General features: G+C 37.3%; 1 long non-coding RNA gene across 1 annotated transcript in view; it reads right to left on the bottom strand.

Annotated features, from left to right (window-relative positions):
* LOC146595334 (uncharacterized) overlaps positions 1-14,037 on the bottom strand; it is a 55,464-nt gene extending 41,427 nt beyond the window's left edge. Inside the window, exons 1-3 of the long non-coding RNA XR_014895957.1 lie at positions 13,943-14,037; positions 11,166-11,321; positions 10,314-10,380 (exon numbers count right to left, since the gene is read on the bottom strand). This is a non-coding gene — a long non-coding RNA (uncharacterized LOC146595334). The remainder of the gene's footprint in view (positions 1-10,313; positions 10,381-11,165; positions 11,322-13,942) is intronic.
* Positions 14,038-18,316: the final 4,279 nt, after the last annotated feature.

Below are 18,316 nucleotides of genomic sequence, written 5' to 3'. Positions count from 1 at the left end.
TAATCAAAAAACCAAAAAGTATATATTTAAACCAAAAATATCTTGGTTTAATGACACACATAGGCAAAAGTTTTTAAGTGGGTAAACTCTCTTGCCGTATAGCCTCAGTGCACCTGTGCAACAGCTGGATTTAATCTATTGAGGACTGTATTTTAGAAGCCATTGCCGGATTTTAGGCTGGAAACTAACTAGTGCCCCACCCAGTCATGTTCCAGTCCACAAACTACTTTTAACATTTCAGTAAGGGTAGAACAATCCTATGTTGTGGGCTAGAGAAATCCAGGAATGATTTATGTGTTGTTGAAAGTTTAAAGAGAAGAAAAGAAAACAGGGAAATTTAGCTGACAAGAAAATAACATAACCATCTAATCACACAAAGCAAACAGAAAAATCTAAACTTATCAATGAATATGATTGCTTTTTGTGCTAGATTCATTACAGAACAGACACGTACAAATAGGATTCCAATCAATACTAGCTATGTCAATAATACTCCTAGTATCATAAGTAGTAAGCCCTGTACTTCTTCCATATTTTTCAACAGTCACACATGTCTGTATTTTAGAAATCTATACTAATAAACATGCATACTTAGACATAGAGATCAGATACTCTGTCCAAAGATCTAACAGAAATAATCAGAAGCCAAATGACAGAACAGTAAGCAAGGCTCTGAAGTCTACAGGCTTTCCTGTCAGTGATTTAGGAAATCTATCTTTGGGCATTCTTTTTTTTTCCCCTCTCTCCYTCCAATCATGGATAAAATCCTGATACCACTGATATAAGTGGAGCCAGGTTTTTAACCATTAGCCTTACCATACAAATACATCTGTTAAACAGATGGTGTGAGATCAGGGTATGATCTCATACCTTCTCAGGCACAATATCAAACCCATGTGATCACACCTGAAGTACCCAGAGCAAAGGATCTGAAAGTGACAGGGTCATCTCAGCACCAGTGCTTCATCATGAACACTTTCCAGAGTTGTAGAAGCAAGGCTTTTCAWAGAAGACCATAAAACTGTTGTCTTGCTACTCAGCACTGTTTGAGACTTTTTGACACTGTTCCTAAGACTAAGGTTGGACAGACTGATTGATAAACTGCCCCTTCTCTCTTCTTTTTGTGACACCACTACACGAGCACAACCCTTTGAGGATCATTAGACTGAAGAGTGAAATGCACTATATTAAAATTAACCAAAATTGACGGTGAAAAAATGAGGAAAAGTTATCCTAGAAGCCCAGGCATCCCAGTTATTAAACATTCATCTATGAGTGGGCCCCTTGATTGTGTTCCTTGTTTTGGGGCCTAATTATGTGTGAACTAAAGACCCATCCCAACCACAGAGATTCAGAATCCTCCRGAGTCCAGTGAGTAGGACACAGTTCTGAGAGAAACTCTGTTTCAGATCAAATAGGTCATTCAAGACTTCATGAAATGTGAACATGCTTTTCATTTTGATGAGGGAGGCAGGCAGGGAGACAAGCTGCAGTTGACCTGAAGCATATGTTTTTTCTATAAGTTTTGCTGAACTTTTCATCAAAAACTTTTTCATCAAAATCAACTTTTCATAAAGCCCCACAATAGCAAATCAACACAGGCTTTCATGTTAAATACTCATGGATAAAAAGAGTAAGTTTCATGTATTTATTAGAACTAGTATTATTTCCTTTCTTTGATCTACTTTTCCCCTGGAGTTAGCTTTGCTTACACTAAACTAAAATTTGAGCTCAGACACTTAGAGGTGTAAGATATTCCTTGCACCTAACCCCACACAGCAGTCAGTCTGTGGAATTCATTTTTATGAATTTACCAGTTAGTTTCTTTAATAAATCACAAGAAGAAGGATTTCAACCTGCATATAAATTAATAATAAATAATATATATATATATAAAATATATAATAATATATATAATATATAATATATATAATATTTTATATATTATATATTATATATAATTATTATTATTTTATATATATATATTATATATAATTTATATATAATATATAAAATAATAATAAATTAATGCTAAAACCAAGAGCAACTTACTAGAAATGCATATTTGAAAATATAAAATAAGCAAATCTCCAATATCTGTCTCAGTGAAATGGCAGTTCTTTAAGTAGCCAAGGCTTTGGGATGAGAAGATGAAGTCAAATTCCCACAGTGTGAGAATGTGCACATGCCAATTACATCTGGAAACACACAAATTGTGGTATTATTTGGAGCCTGAAGGTTTTGCCACAATAGAATGTAAGAGAGTCTTTCTACCGGTGACAAGTCCTTTCACATGTCCTTGCACTGAAAAGAAAGGAATGCCAACACACCAACTCACTTCTGCATCTCCTGTCACCATATTTTTCTTTCCCATGCTCATCTTAGCCAGCTGTTACATTGTTTCAGCTCATCTTTATTTGAACAGCTTTATGGTATTCTGGAGCAGCAAGGCATCCTGTGAGGTAATTCACATTCCGATAGATTGCTCTTAACGTCTCGGACATATTTCATCACACAAATTTACAGGGACAGGCAATTAACTAATTTACAGGCTGGCAATTGGTGGATGCTAAAGTTCTACAGTGCAGATTCTACACTTCCTTTGTGCTCTATTTATTTTTTGGGGGGATCGGGGGGAAGAGGGGCTTCAAAGCAAAAATTAGCACCTGGTACAACATTATTTCCTTAACTACAAGCTCTGCTCTTCTGTCCCACATTTTTTCCTTTGCATAAATTCCCATGAAACAATCTCAACACAGTCTTCAGATTTATATATAGCTCATTTTTAAATGGCAACTCTGATTCTTCTACTCATTTATACTTTCACAAAACAGCAAGAGATTTTGCACAGATAAAATACTGGGTAATCACTGTACTTAGTATGTGCGGCCTCTACTTTACCATTTTATTTCGTTGCTCTGATATGTAATATATTTATCTAACAATATTCCTGAATGGTTAAAAAGTGTTATTAATTTTCCAGCTGAAAACAGGAATGAGACAAAGTGACACTAAGGACCAGATACTCTCCTCTCTTTCCCTGGCCTGCAATAAAATGCAAAGCCTTAACATAAGCATATTATATAATTGAGCTGAAATTTAGAATTTTAAAATCTAAGTGCATCTTTCACAAAAACATACCCTAGGCAAGACATTTGTCACACAAAAATTTTCAGGTACCTAAAATTTTTCCCCTATGCTTACACAAGACTGCAATCTTCTCATCAGAGAAGGGCTTCTTTATTCTTATCTCATGCAAAAGTCTGTTTGGGAATTATAGACTAGGAGTTCCTAAGCTTAAAATCTCTTAAGGTATCTAAGTAACCCAAAACACACTTCCTATATTGAGGTCAGTGCAAAATACAACATATTTAGCAGTTCTTCATGTTTAAAGAAAACATATTCATATTTGGTATGCCCTGCAAAATGAAACCACAAACAAAGCAGTAAGTTCAAATCACCAGTAGATGAAATTCATCTTCAAAACAAATGACAGCAGAGATAGTATCTATATGTGACTGGAATCAGAGAAAATTACAGCATGAAAACACCAAAATCCAATCTCAAAGCTAATTCAGAGAAGAATAATGGTTACCTTCCCACAGAATGCTGCCAATGTATAAGAGTTCATCTATATCCTCCGAGCTGACAACTCTTTCTATGGGAAACACCCTGTGAATTTAGCAACAGAAAATCTTAAAAATCACAGCTTCATCTTCTGCATACAGGCTGTAAATTAAACATACTCACTTCACATGCTTTAGGTTTCACCTATACCATTACCCATGAAGGGACTTGTATGCTCTGTATTGTCCTTGTCAAGTGCAATAGAAATCTACTGCATCACCATTTCAATTTTGGCCTTACATTGCAAAGTAGATAATGGTAAATAAATATAAAAGGAGAACTGCAGCAGTTAGAAGACACAGTCGCACACATTCTTGATGTTGGAGGCCTAACTGTCTGTACAGCATTGTATTTAGCTCTTTTCTCACATCCCACTGCACTTCACATTGGCATGCAAAATTCTACAAAGTAAGTTCAGAGGGGATGGTCAAATGTTTCCAGTTTTGTCCATAGCATATTACAACAGTACAGAAAGCAATTGAAAGTGAAACACAAAGGGAGGAACAGCTTTTCTTTCAGACAGGTCTAACAGCAAAAACATACCACATATGCCACAGTTAGTATCTATTGGCTTTGCTTATGATTGCCTGTCCAGAGAAGGGAATAAAAATGCTTCAAATCAGTGAAGCTATGTTGAGATTCAATCTGCTCACAAAAGTTTTGTTTTACCTCTCTGAAGCCTCCTTTTCACACATCACTACCTTTGATTGCCCCCTGTAGAAAAAACAAAATCAAAAATCTAATACTTTCTACTGTAAAAGGCAATGCAACTTACTCCTGGCACTGAGGAAAGCAACATTCGGTTTGTGAATGACTGGACTCTTTTCTTCTGTTAATTCACTGCAGGAGAACACTAGTCATAACTATTGTTTCATAATAATTCATCTTTAGATTTCAGGAATGGTTTTCAGATCTGACAGGCGAGGAAACCACAAAAACTCTGAAAAATATGCGAGATAAGTTTCTTATTGTTAATTCTCATTTAAAATTCCAATGGGTTAACACAATAGATGTACTTGTGTAGACAGAAGTTTRAGACCTCATTAAGACCTCAGCCCTATTTATATCTTCCAAATTGAGCTAAAGCTGTGAGACTTAAAAAAGGTAAGCTTCATTCTTGCACCAAGTAGTTTTATTCTTAAAAACAATGAATGTTACATCTTCCACAGTTTTATCTGAATGGGAGATACGAGTGCTATTTGCGCACTGAACAGCAATAGGGCAATGACTGCTCTGAGCTGCTGCTTCAGGCACAGAGAAATCCCTGTCCTATAGAAGAATAAATGACTATTAGAAGCTGCCAGCCTAAGACAACACAACTCCATGTTATCTATTGGACACAAGCACTGTAGAGACAGAGGCAAAAGCAATGCTGATTCTCCGGCCACAGGAAGGTGTAATAGCGTGTTACTGAACCAATGTAATTCCCACTGTGCTGTTACCTTCCCAAAACAGGAAACATGACTCTTGTATAAAATTACTGTTAGTCTGCAGATTACACGCATCTACTCAGGCAATTATATTCAATATTACAAAATCTTGATTTGCATTAAGAAAAGCAGATCACTTCATCCTAATCCTCCCTCTTGCCAGAAATGACGACACCTCTCTCAGCTATAAGCCTTGCTCTCCGCACTTGAGCCATCCATCTCACTGTAGGTTCAGCTGACGGGTGTAACTTGTATTGGCAACCACCAGTCCGTATCATCGCGCTTCCTATGCAGCTGCTCATAACTCTAGGCCTCTCCACAGCACTGAGCCTTCAATCAAAACAAATTGTTTGTTTCTTTCTGACCACAAGAAGAAGTCTGGTTTCATTGTTTGCTTTGGCTACGTTGCCTGGGTAAAAACATACKATAATGCTAGGAACTCCACTCAGCCCTCTCTGGAGTTAAAGCCATAAGGTTGCAGTTTAAAGTTCTGACTGACAAAGCAAAATAATTCACAATGGCTTTTGAGGCTGTGGCACTCACCAAGTAACTCTTCTTTGTATGCTCTATTGGTACTGAACTCCTATACAAGTGTGAAGGTGAAGATATTCGCTGAAGGGTTTCAAAGGATGGCATTAGAAAGGGGTTTAAAGGACACTGTGGCACATAACATAAGATACTTGAGGTAGCTTGGGAATGGAAAGCAACCTAGCTGACATATTGTGGAGCTCCGGAGGGACCAATTTACTCTGTCTCTAGCACCCAGGCCTCCTCGGATAGCCCTAGGCTGCCCAGGTAGGCATACCCCAGAGTAACTACTTCTCTAGCAGAAGGTTCAGAACWGAAAGAGAAATAACATTTGGAAAACTTATCCTCCAAGTTCTTACTCCTGCTGACTGCAGGAAGAGCTATCTGGAATCACCCCCTTCCTTCATACTCTGTGCTCTAATGTCATTCTCTTTGCCCACCACAGGCCTCAGCTTCCTGGTACACGTCCTCATTTTAAAGCAATGCAGAAGCATATGTGATATGCCTCACGCGGGCATATCCTAAGCAACTGGGATATGCCAATACAATAGCTCATGGAGCCAAAGAAAAACTATACTGASTGAGACAAACCCATAAATTTAAACACTCCCATCTTTTGTATCATCTAATACTATGTCAGGGCATTGTTACACAGTCTGAAAGAGGGTAATAATGTGGTTTCTTCAGGGAGGACTGGGAGAAACTGCAGCCAGTGACCCAGAAGTCCCATCTCTTCCCATGCTCTTCTTTTCTTTCCAAGCTCCTTTCTTGCTCCATTTATTGCTCTCCTCAGTTGCCACACATCTAAACTTAGGCTGTAAATTAATTTTAACTGTAATTGGCATGAGGTTGACTCTCCGAGTGTATAATATGCTGCAGGAGCAGAATAACTAAAACACTAATGTTTATGTAAATTCATTTTTGATTTTATAATCAATTTAGCTCACTAATTTGTTGCAGAAATTGGCTGAAGTAATGTGCCAAAATTTTTACTGCCTCTCTGCCATAAAACTGACAAGATTTTCTGTTTTTGTCTTCACTTCCTTTCAAATGCAATAACTTCCCTTTTCATAAAATGCCAACATATTCTTTTAAAACTGTCAGGCTGCCATCAACCTGGTCATGATCCAGTGCCAGGCCATAGCCAGACAAGATGAGTTACAAGGTAATCTTTTCTCTGCCAAACAATACAAAGATACTGGCACCTTCCTCAGGGCTGCAAATCAGCTCAGAGGGCCACAAAATTCAGAAACTTAAGAATCATTTCTTCCTCTTCTTTGGTTTTTGCCTTGCAGTAGAAGTGACATGCTGCATAGAATTGAATATTTTAATTAATAGCATTCTGGCTTCTTCACTTTCTCCACATCTTTTCCTCCACAAAAGTCCTGGGTATGATTTTAATGAAATTGAGGATATCCTCCCCCATTCAAGTTATACACTGGATTCCTGAAGACTGGTTTCAAGGAAATGCTACTCCAGAAATCAAGTACAAAGCAGCTGCAGAACTCTGGCATGGGAGCCTGCACAAATGCCACCAAAACGTGAATCACTGTCTCAGTCTAACTGGAAGTGTATCAATATTCCTATTCAGGAAAGAAGAGGCAGCAGTGGAGACTGTCTTTTACATCATGTAGAAAGAACAGTTAAAATACCACAGAACTTGAGTATGACTCCCATTTTTTTCATGTTGGAGGGACATTGCAGATTGAAGCTCTTCAAAGTCCATCACTAAATAAATTAATACATCAGTGTAGTCAATGCTCTAAGAGAGGTCTAATACGCAGCAGTGGCTTTATGTAATTTTGATACTGCTTGTATGTTCGCTGCTGCTACAGTATCTCCAAAGTCCTGCTGCATTGAAGTAATATTATTTGAGATGTGAGTGAGTGGTACTGAACTTCCACCTCCTCCTTCGCTCCCCTGGGAGTTTGAAAAAGAAAGCACCAGCTCCTGAATTACAGAATTGTAACAAAACCAAGCATCTTCACACAATATTTACTATTCCCCTTCTGCTTAAACACAGCCTGGAGCCTTGCACATACAAAGAATGTGTCAGGAGCACAAGAAGACTCAGTTAGTACTGCTACGGAAATTTACATTTTTTCACAATTTTAATTGCATAACCATAAAATATACAGTCAGTACAGCAATTTTAATGTATCAGTCATTCCCATAATTACTTATTAAGCAGAATACTATTTCTAGTTGGCAACTGGAGAAAAGTTAGACTGGAATCTAACTGAAGTCAAGCTCATTTTGATTTTGCTTATGTATCACCACCAGTAATAGAGATTCTTAGAGCTAAACTCTGCTCTCAACTAAATGTAGATAACTTCTTGTTTCCAATAAAGTAGCACAAGGGTAAATTTGGGGCAGAATTTGCATCCACAGTAGCAAAACAGTTAACAATGATAAGGCTCATTTCAAAATGGAGATAGCTGCACGCTTTGGCAATACTCACAGGAATATAAAGTAGCAAATACTAACTTCTTTCACTGCAGCAAGAATATAGGGATATGTTATCAGGTTTTTGCTGATAATGGTGTACAGAGTAATGGTACAGAGTGATAATGTTATGGAGTAAAGGTGACATTTTTTCAGAATCACTTCTCGAAGTCGAAATACCCTTTGGATATTTCCAAAGTTAACTGAGTTAACTGAAACATTATTGATAATTAGTTATTATAAAAACATGTATGTGCATCCACACATAGCACTTGTAAATATACCCTTACAATAAGTATACTATCCATTACGCAATCTTTTAGAGAGTTTGGATCATCACTGAAATTTAGTCAACTCTGGACTCAACATAAACTATTTAGTAATAGACAACAGCCATTTAACAAAGGCTTTGGCAAGGTATCCTCTTTGGAAAACCTGAATAAAAATTTACAGCAGTAGGATACAATCCCCCAGACTGTTAATGGGTGTGTAACTTGAATGTTCATAATTCTAATGTTCTCATCCCTTAAGCCAGCACTAGGCATTGTTAGAAAGGTAATATTTCCAGTTATAGTACAAATCACAGACCCTGAAGTGTTTGTTCTTATTAGAGGGATGGTAGCTAAATATCAGAAGTTTTATTTTAAGCTATTGAAGTCTAAGATGACAGTTAAAGTTTTGCAAATGTGATTCCCAGTGCAACCATTCTGGGAGCATTAGAAGAATAAAAAAAAAAAAAAAAAAAGGGGGGGGGGGAAGAGAGAGAGAGAGAAAGGTCACACAACTCATTGAAAACATGAGAAGTTTTTGGAGTTTGTCTGCTTCTGCTCAGGAAGCCCAGCCAACAACACACCTAGGGAAAATGATATTCAATAAGGAAAGAAAATCAGATGAATACACATCTTATACACCATCTAGATAAGAAATATTTACCTTCAGATAACTTCAAATTCAGCTACTGAAATCAAGTATTTCCGGTCTCCAAAACTCTTATGACTTAGACCAACATCTTAATAGCTCCACTCAATGGAGTGCGGGGCGCAGGAAAAAAAAATATCAAACATAGCTTGAAGTACCTTATGCTCCAGTTCAATTTGTTATGGAATAGAGAGCAAGGTAAAGTAGATTCAATATGGAAGTCCTCAGGCAATCTTCTGGCTATATAGTACTCCAAGCAGAGTAGTCCTCTTTTTTTCCTGCTCAGTATATTTCATCTGAAGTATTTAACTAGAAAACGGGATTATATTAAAAAGAAATTTCCAGGGACAGTTGCACTTTGGCTGCACTCCAAAGCTCAGTGCAGAATATTAGACACAAGTTATGATGATGGAGAAACCAAATTTCCACTCTTAAATTTATATAGTATAATTAGTAACAAACCTATGTGGAAAAATACTTTAAAAAGATTTCAGTGGTGAAGTAGCACCTTCCTTTCTGATGACATAATGCTATTCTTTAGTCCAAATCCAACCTCATTCAATAGTTGCTTCTGATATTAAAGTGGAGCATAATAGTATGAAAAAATATTAAAACTGATGCAAAATATAATTTTACATGCTCTTCAAGGTATCTTTAAAAAGTGGTAAAGATTGTCTTGATGTAATTGGAACCTAGTTCCTTTGCTAATACATGAAAAGCAATTAAAGGCTTCATTCATCTAAGGAACAGCAACATACTGGTGTAATACTTGCCAGTGAAACACATGAAATCAATGAAAATGTACTCAGTGGATTATAGYTGGTCAACATTAGAATCATTTTCTTCTTGATTTCTCAGCAACTCTCTCTGAAAAAGATTATAATCCTGAAGAACTAGGTGGACAAAACAACAACATATCCTTTTTGCAGATAGCCTCTACAGCTCCAGGCTTTTGGTCAAAAGCTGTACAAGGAAGTGGGGCAGAGGTAAAAGGGAAAGCCCTCAGAATCTCTCCTGTCAATGAGATGAGCTTCTCTTCTTCTAAGTGAATGAAACCTCATGTGAAGGGACCACTGCTTTTCTGCCAGACCTGTAATAACATTGTTTACAAAAGACTAATCTAGCTTCTCTCTTAGGTAAAGAATTTATTCTTCTTAGGAAGCACTACAGAGTGTTGGATGTATGGATACTGAATATTAATTCAAACAAGGCTCCACATACTATATAAACACAGAGCATAAATTTGGTTCCAGCCTCAAAGAATGTCCAAAGTAGTAGTTGAGAAACAACAGATAGATTCAGGCAGACAGGTAAAGGACAAATGATACACAGGGACAAAGTAGAAGAAAAGCATTGTGAACATACCTGTAATTCACTGGCGGCAAAACTTTTTTTGTAGGTGTTCTAGAGGAGGAAAGGCTCAAGGAAAATTCTGAAGGAAAATAACATATGTGGTTTTTTATGATTAAAGAAAAATCTTCTGGAATATGAATAGCAGCACTAGGAGGGAAACCTGACAAATTTAGTATGTGGCAATACATAATTTTTTTTAATAGTCTTCACTAAAACAGCTCATAAAATATCATCAACATACCTTGATCATACGGTGGTATTTTTTTAAATTTAATTTATTTGTTTTGATATTTCAGCCTTTACTATTTCCACATTCATTAGCATCAATGTTGAACCAATTTTACTTTATTTTGGCAGGCAACCTTTTATTATCACTCTAAAACTCAAAGTTTGCTCTGAAATACCATCATGCAATTTGGGTGACAGCCAGGCATAAAAAGCCACCTCTAACTGAAAGTTATTAAAAAAAATGAAATGAACTTTAGAATGGACATTAAGTAAGTTCAGCTACCTAAGTCTTACAAAAATATAGCAAACATAAGGAGGAGATGGAGTGCCACAATGAGAAGTCTTACACAGGTTGTTTGCCCACTCAATGTTTCTCCCATTGAGGTGTTGTCACTCACAGCATACTGATGAGCAAAGCTGTGTCAAGTGCTTTGAGACTGTTATATTTGCATGCCAATTTGAACTTTAAGTATATTTAACATAYATGTCTCAAGGAAGAAACATTTCCATAGAAATCTCAAACCCCCCAGGCACTTCACAGCTAGGAGATGATTACTTGCCACAACATAAATGGGAGCAAGAAAAACCTAAMTATAATTTGAAATAATTAGCTAGTAACTTCTTAAAACAATTTACCTTGAATATGTGTTCCATTTTTCCCCCATGCTCTAACAGCATGGTAGAGCTCACAGCAACATTGTGACGAATCTCTCCACTTGGAGCTCCAAGGCAGCCACAKCTGATCAAGAGCGAGAATTAGCTTTCATTCAGAAATCCTCTAGTGCTTAGCTTCTACAGGCCCAAAGAGAAATAATGAAATTTTGCTTGTTCCTCTTCCTGGGGTTTTAAAACATTACTAGATTTTTAAGAACTGAACCAACAGGAGAGAGAGAAAGTGTTTTCACAACTAAGTGCCTTCCTTACATTCTTTCCCAGCATTCACAGAGCAGGAAAAAAAAAAAAAGAATAAAGTGCCTACCCTGCCACACCTGGTCATTATTAATTACATAGTTAATCAAACTGGAAAGGCCACACAAGCCAATTTAAGCAGAAACTTGGACAGAAATCACACTCTCTTTTTTACTTTTGATTTTCCATTGATTTGTATGTTTAGGGAACCAGAAGCTGTCATCTTCAGAATGCGTGGATGGGGAAATGTCAGAACTGACATATTTAACTTGGGAGGAGGAAAGGTAAGACTTATGGTGATTGGCAGGAGCCAGTTAAAAACTAAACACTTGTCATACTAAAGAGAAAGAATCCTGCTGTCTATTTAAACTCTGCTGAGCAGAGTCTGACTCCACCTATGGAGAGCTTGAATTACAGGATATTTGCTATAACAAACAGAAAATTACTAGGGAACTCAAATCAGGTTGGGCAGCATGTTCTCTCTCTCCCCAAGTGACAGCTTTTCTCCCAAAACAAAGGACAACTCTGCTAAGGAAGAATTTTTTACTTTTCATGGCCAACCTCCTTTTTCTCCCTTGGCTCTAAGGCTAGGATGGTGGTTGCTGTTACAACATTCATGGTAACAATAACACAGGAAATGCTGCCTCCTCTTCATGTAGGGAACTGAAGACAAAAGGGTTGCATGATGTGCTAAGATTCTTCAAAAATGTTTTAGCCGGAGAAAAGGGTAGGCCTATCAATGGGAAAAAATACTTTGTAGTATATATGAAGAGCCTGTATATAGTGGAGGAGGAAACCGGGGACTAATCTTTTGCTCTTCTTCACTTACAAGATGCAGAAATTACAGCGATGCTGTCACAACCTCTGCAAGAGGAAAAAGCCTATCAGCCACAGAGACAAAAAATCTTCTGTCTTTCTGCATGAAGTATGTTGCACTCGGCTCTGCCCAGTCTACATCCCTTACCTTCCTCAGTCTCTAAATAATCACATCATGTATTCGGAGAACACTTCCAACATTAAGGTCATTACAAAAAAAAAAACAAAAAACAAACAAACAAACAAACAAACAAAAAAAAAACTCAGGGATCTTTAGAGCTCATGTATGCCCAGGATTGGTCTAACCTAGCAAGAAGCTGGATTGCCATGGGAGCATAGTGCAAACACTCTCTCAGTTCTTGGAAATCAGCCTATCACATGCCATATTTTGTGCGGATGAGCATATTATGGCCACAGTTCTCTTACAAAATGTAAATCAGAAACAAGACTAATAGCATCAGTGGTATTACAGTAAGACAAAGCTAGAGAAAAAGAGAACAAACTCTGATTACTTGACATGAAATGGGTGAGAAAACAGGTCCAGCTTGGAAGACTACGAAATAAGTGCTTGCAAGGTCAGACCAAACTGTCTAACTCAATATTCTGCCTCTGATGGTACCCTTTAGGAGATGTACAAGAAAGATGGCAAAAATAGAATGATTCTCCTCAGTATATTCCTTCCCASCTTCCACGCAATCCATTCTCCTGCTTACATGCTCCATGAACCCATGCAAGTCACTTTATCTTTCTATGCCTGCTCTGGCCTGCTCTTCTCACTCCATACTTTTTCTCCTCAGCTGTTTAGACTGAAACATTCCTGAGCAAGCCTGTCAAGTCACATATATGAAATGCACAACTACGAAGAGGCCCTCATGTTAGATGGCCCTCAACAAGGTCTATGGARGAAATTGCTGGTTCAAGTACATCTTCAATTAGAAAAGTCAAATTAAAAAATGGGGAGAACAATTCACATTCTGCTTCTACATGCAAAAATAGAGGGATGACAGGTAGAACCACTCACTGTACAACTCCTCCTCAATTTTTCTGCTGACAAAAAACAAAGCAAGTGAAAGCAATTTTCTTCCCATCACTTATGTTTCTTTCTTCTCACACAACATGAATAGCATAGAACAAATAACAGCAACTAAGTTGAAATATGGGAGATATAAAAGCTACTGTTGCTGCATTTGCAGGAACTGAACAAGGTGATGATCCAGAGAGCTAAAATAGCCTAGAAGCCAATCACTGTCCTCCAACTGCAAACAGTGTAATTATTTTTATCTTTTTACTTACAAATAAGTTTTATTTGAAGGTATGGTTACTCTTAGGAAATAATGGAAGTATAAGCCATAGCTTTAGTGTAAACTACTTGCTTTCAGATGCATTTGGATATCATTATCAAAAGTGCATGCATAATGCTGAAAGGTTGAACAGCTATAATTAAGGGAAAAATTTGGCCTGCTCTAAGAAAAAGTGATAGATCTAAAGTGATAGCTAGAGCATATGAAGTACAGGTTTTTTTGAGGGGGAAAAAAAGAAGATGACATCAAAATCRTTAGTTTCTTAGCTTAAGCCTCTCACTGAAAATGCACTTTAAAATATGATACTAAACAGCRCAGCCATAGTCCTGATACAAAATACAGTACTACAGATGACACACTGGGAAAAATAAAACAAAATTAACATACCAATGTTTGTGGCTGGACCACTATACCATTACTGGCATTTTGCTTATGTAGTGATTCCACTGGTGTTTTGCATTACATGGCAAAACCATAGGTTCCCCTTCTAAGAAAAGAATTGCTTAATGTGCCAAATGGTACATCTGGAGAGAAGTACTGCCAGCCTGCAATGATATTAAAAAAAAAAAAAAAGATGAATTTGATGCCTGCTTGGCTAGGTTTCTAAATGATGGTTCCTCACAATATTCCTATTGAGAAATAAGTTTTGGTAATATAGTGTCTAAAGCTCTTAGGCTGGAAAGCATCTTTAATCCATTATTCCACATCTTTTCATTTTTTTTGACAAATCCTTTAGCTGCAGGGGAGACGACAGTGGTTTTGGTGAGATAACATTTATTATTCATGTTTTGCTTTAGCATTTTAATTAAAATATTCCATTGCTTTCCACTGTCAGAGACACTGTATTTGTTTGATCTTTGAATGAGTAATGTGAAATGAAGCCTTACTAGCGTATATTTAACATCATATGGTATTTAAGGTGCAGCACATATATCAAGAGAAAACAGGTAGTAAGGACCTATGAAATCATTTGTGGCCCGCTATAATACGGTTTTCTGAAGAATATTATGCTACCATAGTATAGAGTCTAGGCAGCCATTCCAAATAATGACTTCTGCTACTATTTTGGAAGGTTTTTGCACAAATCAAGCTGTTACAGGCAATGAGAATCCTGCAGGGGGACCTCTGTGACCCTTGTCTGCTATAACAGGGCTCTGTGTGGCTAAAAGGCTCTGACTGTGCAACTTCAAGTGGAGACATGATATATAATAGAGCTCCATCTGAAGATTTTAGTTTAATTAGTTTCAAACTATGTCTGCTTTTCAAAGATGTTTGGTTCCTGACATTTTTGCACAGGAAAAAAGAAAACAATTCCCCCTCCCACAAGCATTTTAGATTCTAGAGGCTCAAGTTTGTATAGAATGATCCAAGCAGTGCTCAGAGCTGCAACACTTAAGTCCAGTGATCTAAACAACTTCTGTTAACGTAAGTAACATAAGAGAAGCTAGGAAAGACACTAATGCGGCAAGGCACACAAGTAACTCACTGTAGGTTCAAGCCATAACCAGACACATCTACCCCAGCAGACAAGGAAGGGATACAAAGACTCCTTGGAACAATGCTCTGTATTGCTAAAGCTGTGCCAGACCATCTGACTACACAACTGTACAAATCTTCAGCAGTTTCAGAAGCTAAATGAGCTCTCTGGTTTTGAGGCTTGTAACAGTCCCTACATTACAAAAGGCAATCCAAAGAATACAGATAATGCTTTTCCACTAAAGGTAAATGATTTTCCAACTGAATACTTTCCCTGATTTCATGGTTCTAGGCATACTTTCTAGAGTTTTTGGCAACAGACCTATATTATGGACCTTAAAGTTTCCAAACTRTTGCTCTAAAGGCACGTGTAACTGATCTGCAATAATCTGTGGACTGTATTAAACACTCAGTAGGCAAAAAAGGTGATAGTTTCCCCTACAGAGTTATTTGACCCAAGACAGTTCCAGAGAACAAGTTGAGACAGCTGAGCCCACTTAACACAGCAATATGCATGTTTCAGGGATGACCTACAAGTGCATGTAGCAGTGCAGACATATTCAGATATCTGAAATTCTGTAAAAAGCTAAGTGTGATTACTGATGGCTCACATTGCTAGGTATGGCTGGAAGGGGGAAGATTTTTTTTTTTTTTTTTTTTTTTTTTAAGACATACTTATCAGGATTATGCCAATTGAAAGCCAATGTTACTCTCTGAACTGTCTCATCAGTTACAGCTAAGATACTGAGAGACTTAGCTTGAATAAACTTACTTGTTTTATTTGTCATACAGAATGCCATACTTTGACTACTTCCATGCCCCAGACATCCCTTCAGTTCTGCTGGGTAGATACACTAGTCCAATCTTTTACTAGATAATCATCATAACATTAATAAATACCAAAAATAAGGATCTCCCTTTTCTTCCCCACATGGACATATTGCCAGCCATCATGGAAAGCCTCTATGTTTAATAATATGATTTTTGTAGATTGCTTTGACATTTATCAGTGTCTCCTCACAAGCAAATTATGCACATTAAAATAAAGTCATAAAGTCTGCAAATAAGCCAAGTTCAGTAAACAGGAGTTTATTTCTTATCTATTCTCCAAATATAGTGAAATTATTCATCTTATGTATCAGTTTCATTATTTTACTAAAGACATTTAGTAGACATTTTGCATACCAGGTGGTAGTTTTCAGGATCACTCTCTAGTTCCTTCCTGAAGGAATATGTTTGAAAATTGATCTTACTGGGTTATTTCCCTTTTCCGACATCAAATATTAATCATAGTATTCAGAGCAGCATGCTGCTACATGTGTCTACATGCTGTCTACAAGCTGATGAGGAGGTGTCTACATTCAGACATATGCTATGAAATTTTTAAAATAGCTTTTGGAGACTGATATCTACAGAGCCTGRTGTTATTTGTTTACTTTTAATGTTCAAATCTGTGATACATTTTATTGAACAATTACCTCTGAAATACTGCCAGCRGCATTTAATATGCATCTCTTATTTTAGCACCAGACATAACATCTACAAGTATGGCTCTCAAGACTGTATCATGGATTTCTGCTTTGCTTATTTTTACGCAGCAAAAACATTGTCTGTTCTGAAAAATAACATAATAGCAAAAGAATAAAATTCACAGTGAAAATAGATGTGGCATATTTTTCATCCTGTGATAATGTAATAGTTCCTTAATATTTAACTTTTATAAGAACAGTTAAATTAGATACATGTTTTCATATACATAAACTGTTCCAAGCCTTACTGTTTCACAGATGGTGGATGCAAAGATCAAGTGACTGGCCGAAAGTAACACAGGAAGCCTGTGGCAAAGCCAAGAACRGATCCAAGAACTCCTGATTTCTATCCAGTGTCTGAACCACAAGACTACTGCRTCTTCCAGCTGGTATTATTATATGGTACCTGTATATATTGTCCTCATCATGCTCTGTTAAAAGAGCGCTGAATACAATTAGAAAACACCAGTCCTTATAATTCTCCATGTCGGGCCTCACAATCTTTTACTTCTCACCCCTAAACATGATCCAGGAGCCCCTTCTCCACTATCACTCCCAAACAGAACTCACGGCCCACCCTTCCCCAGTCCTATGAACAAATCCCCACAGATACCCCTCCCCGCCACATACACACTTTATTCCTCTCAGACTCTTGAACTCACCTGCCTCACGATCCACTTGCTAAATCCAGCAGAATAGCAGCTGACCTCTAAGAGTGACATGCGAGGCCTCTCTGCCCACCAGCATCCTCAAGGTGCTCAGGGCTTGGAGACCCCCTTCCTAGCACCAGCTAGGTGCTAGGAACCTGGGACACGCAGTCCACACTCACCCTGGTGCCTGACAACTTCATCCAGCAGGCTCTGGCTGTAATAGGGGGCTGCTGATGCAGTAAATCTCTTCCTGAAATCTTAATGGCAAATATATTTTCACAGAACTTAAATTCCAGGGAAGAAAACCCCAAAGCCTTCACTTTTTACTTGTTGAGTACACAAAAACCAAAAGACTGGAAGGGAGGAACTCAGAAAAATACAACCAGCAGTTAACCATTTAATGTTACTCCTTGTCAATAGGAAATAAATAGCAGACATTTGTATCTTTGAAAGCCTTCCTGAAGTGATTTCTCTAGAACTGCAAAGGAAGCACCAGAAATAAAATTTAGGAATTCCATACCATCTTATCCTGACATGGATCATTGCAAAACAGCTTTCTGCATCTCATATTCCAAACAAGGGTTACTTTAGATTCTTTCTAAGTGAAAAGGAGTTGTCGCAGTTCAGAAGCCATGAAATCCAGCTTCCACAAATGTGCTAAAAAATGCTGGGAGAAAAACAAAAACAAATATTATAAACATATCTGTAGAGAAATAAATGAATAAGGAAGATTACAGCATATATAAAATTGTTTAAAAATCATAATTAGGTCTCTCTTAAGAATTCCTTAATTTACACAAACACACATACATGTGTTTATTGTTCCATAAACCAGTTTATTGAGATTTGTTTCTATTAATCAGATTCCTTAACTTACAGTGGACTGGAAGTGAAAAGTTGGATTTGGTCAATGGATGGCAGACAACTTGTGATTAAAAAGGATTTTTGGAACTGAGAACTTCCTGACTAACCACGGAAAAACACTTATTGATCATTCTAGTTCCGTGTCCTCCCATTCCTGAAAGAAAGCACATTAAAATCATGCAGTTGTTTACATCAGTTAGAAAGGAAGTGGTAGAAAGAATGACTCTAATACTGTCCTATTC

Source organism: Rhea americana, unplaced genomic scaffold (assembly GCF_003343005.1).
Source record: "Rhea americana isolate MKP2758 unplaced genomic scaffold, rheAme1 scaffold_228, whole genome shotgun sequence".
In the NCBI taxonomy this organism is placed as follows: Eukaryota; Metazoa; Chordata; class Aves; order Rheiformes; family Rheidae; genus Rhea; species Rhea americana.
Note: the sequence above shows the minus strand (reverse complement) of the source record. Positions and strands in the feature narration are given on the sequence as shown.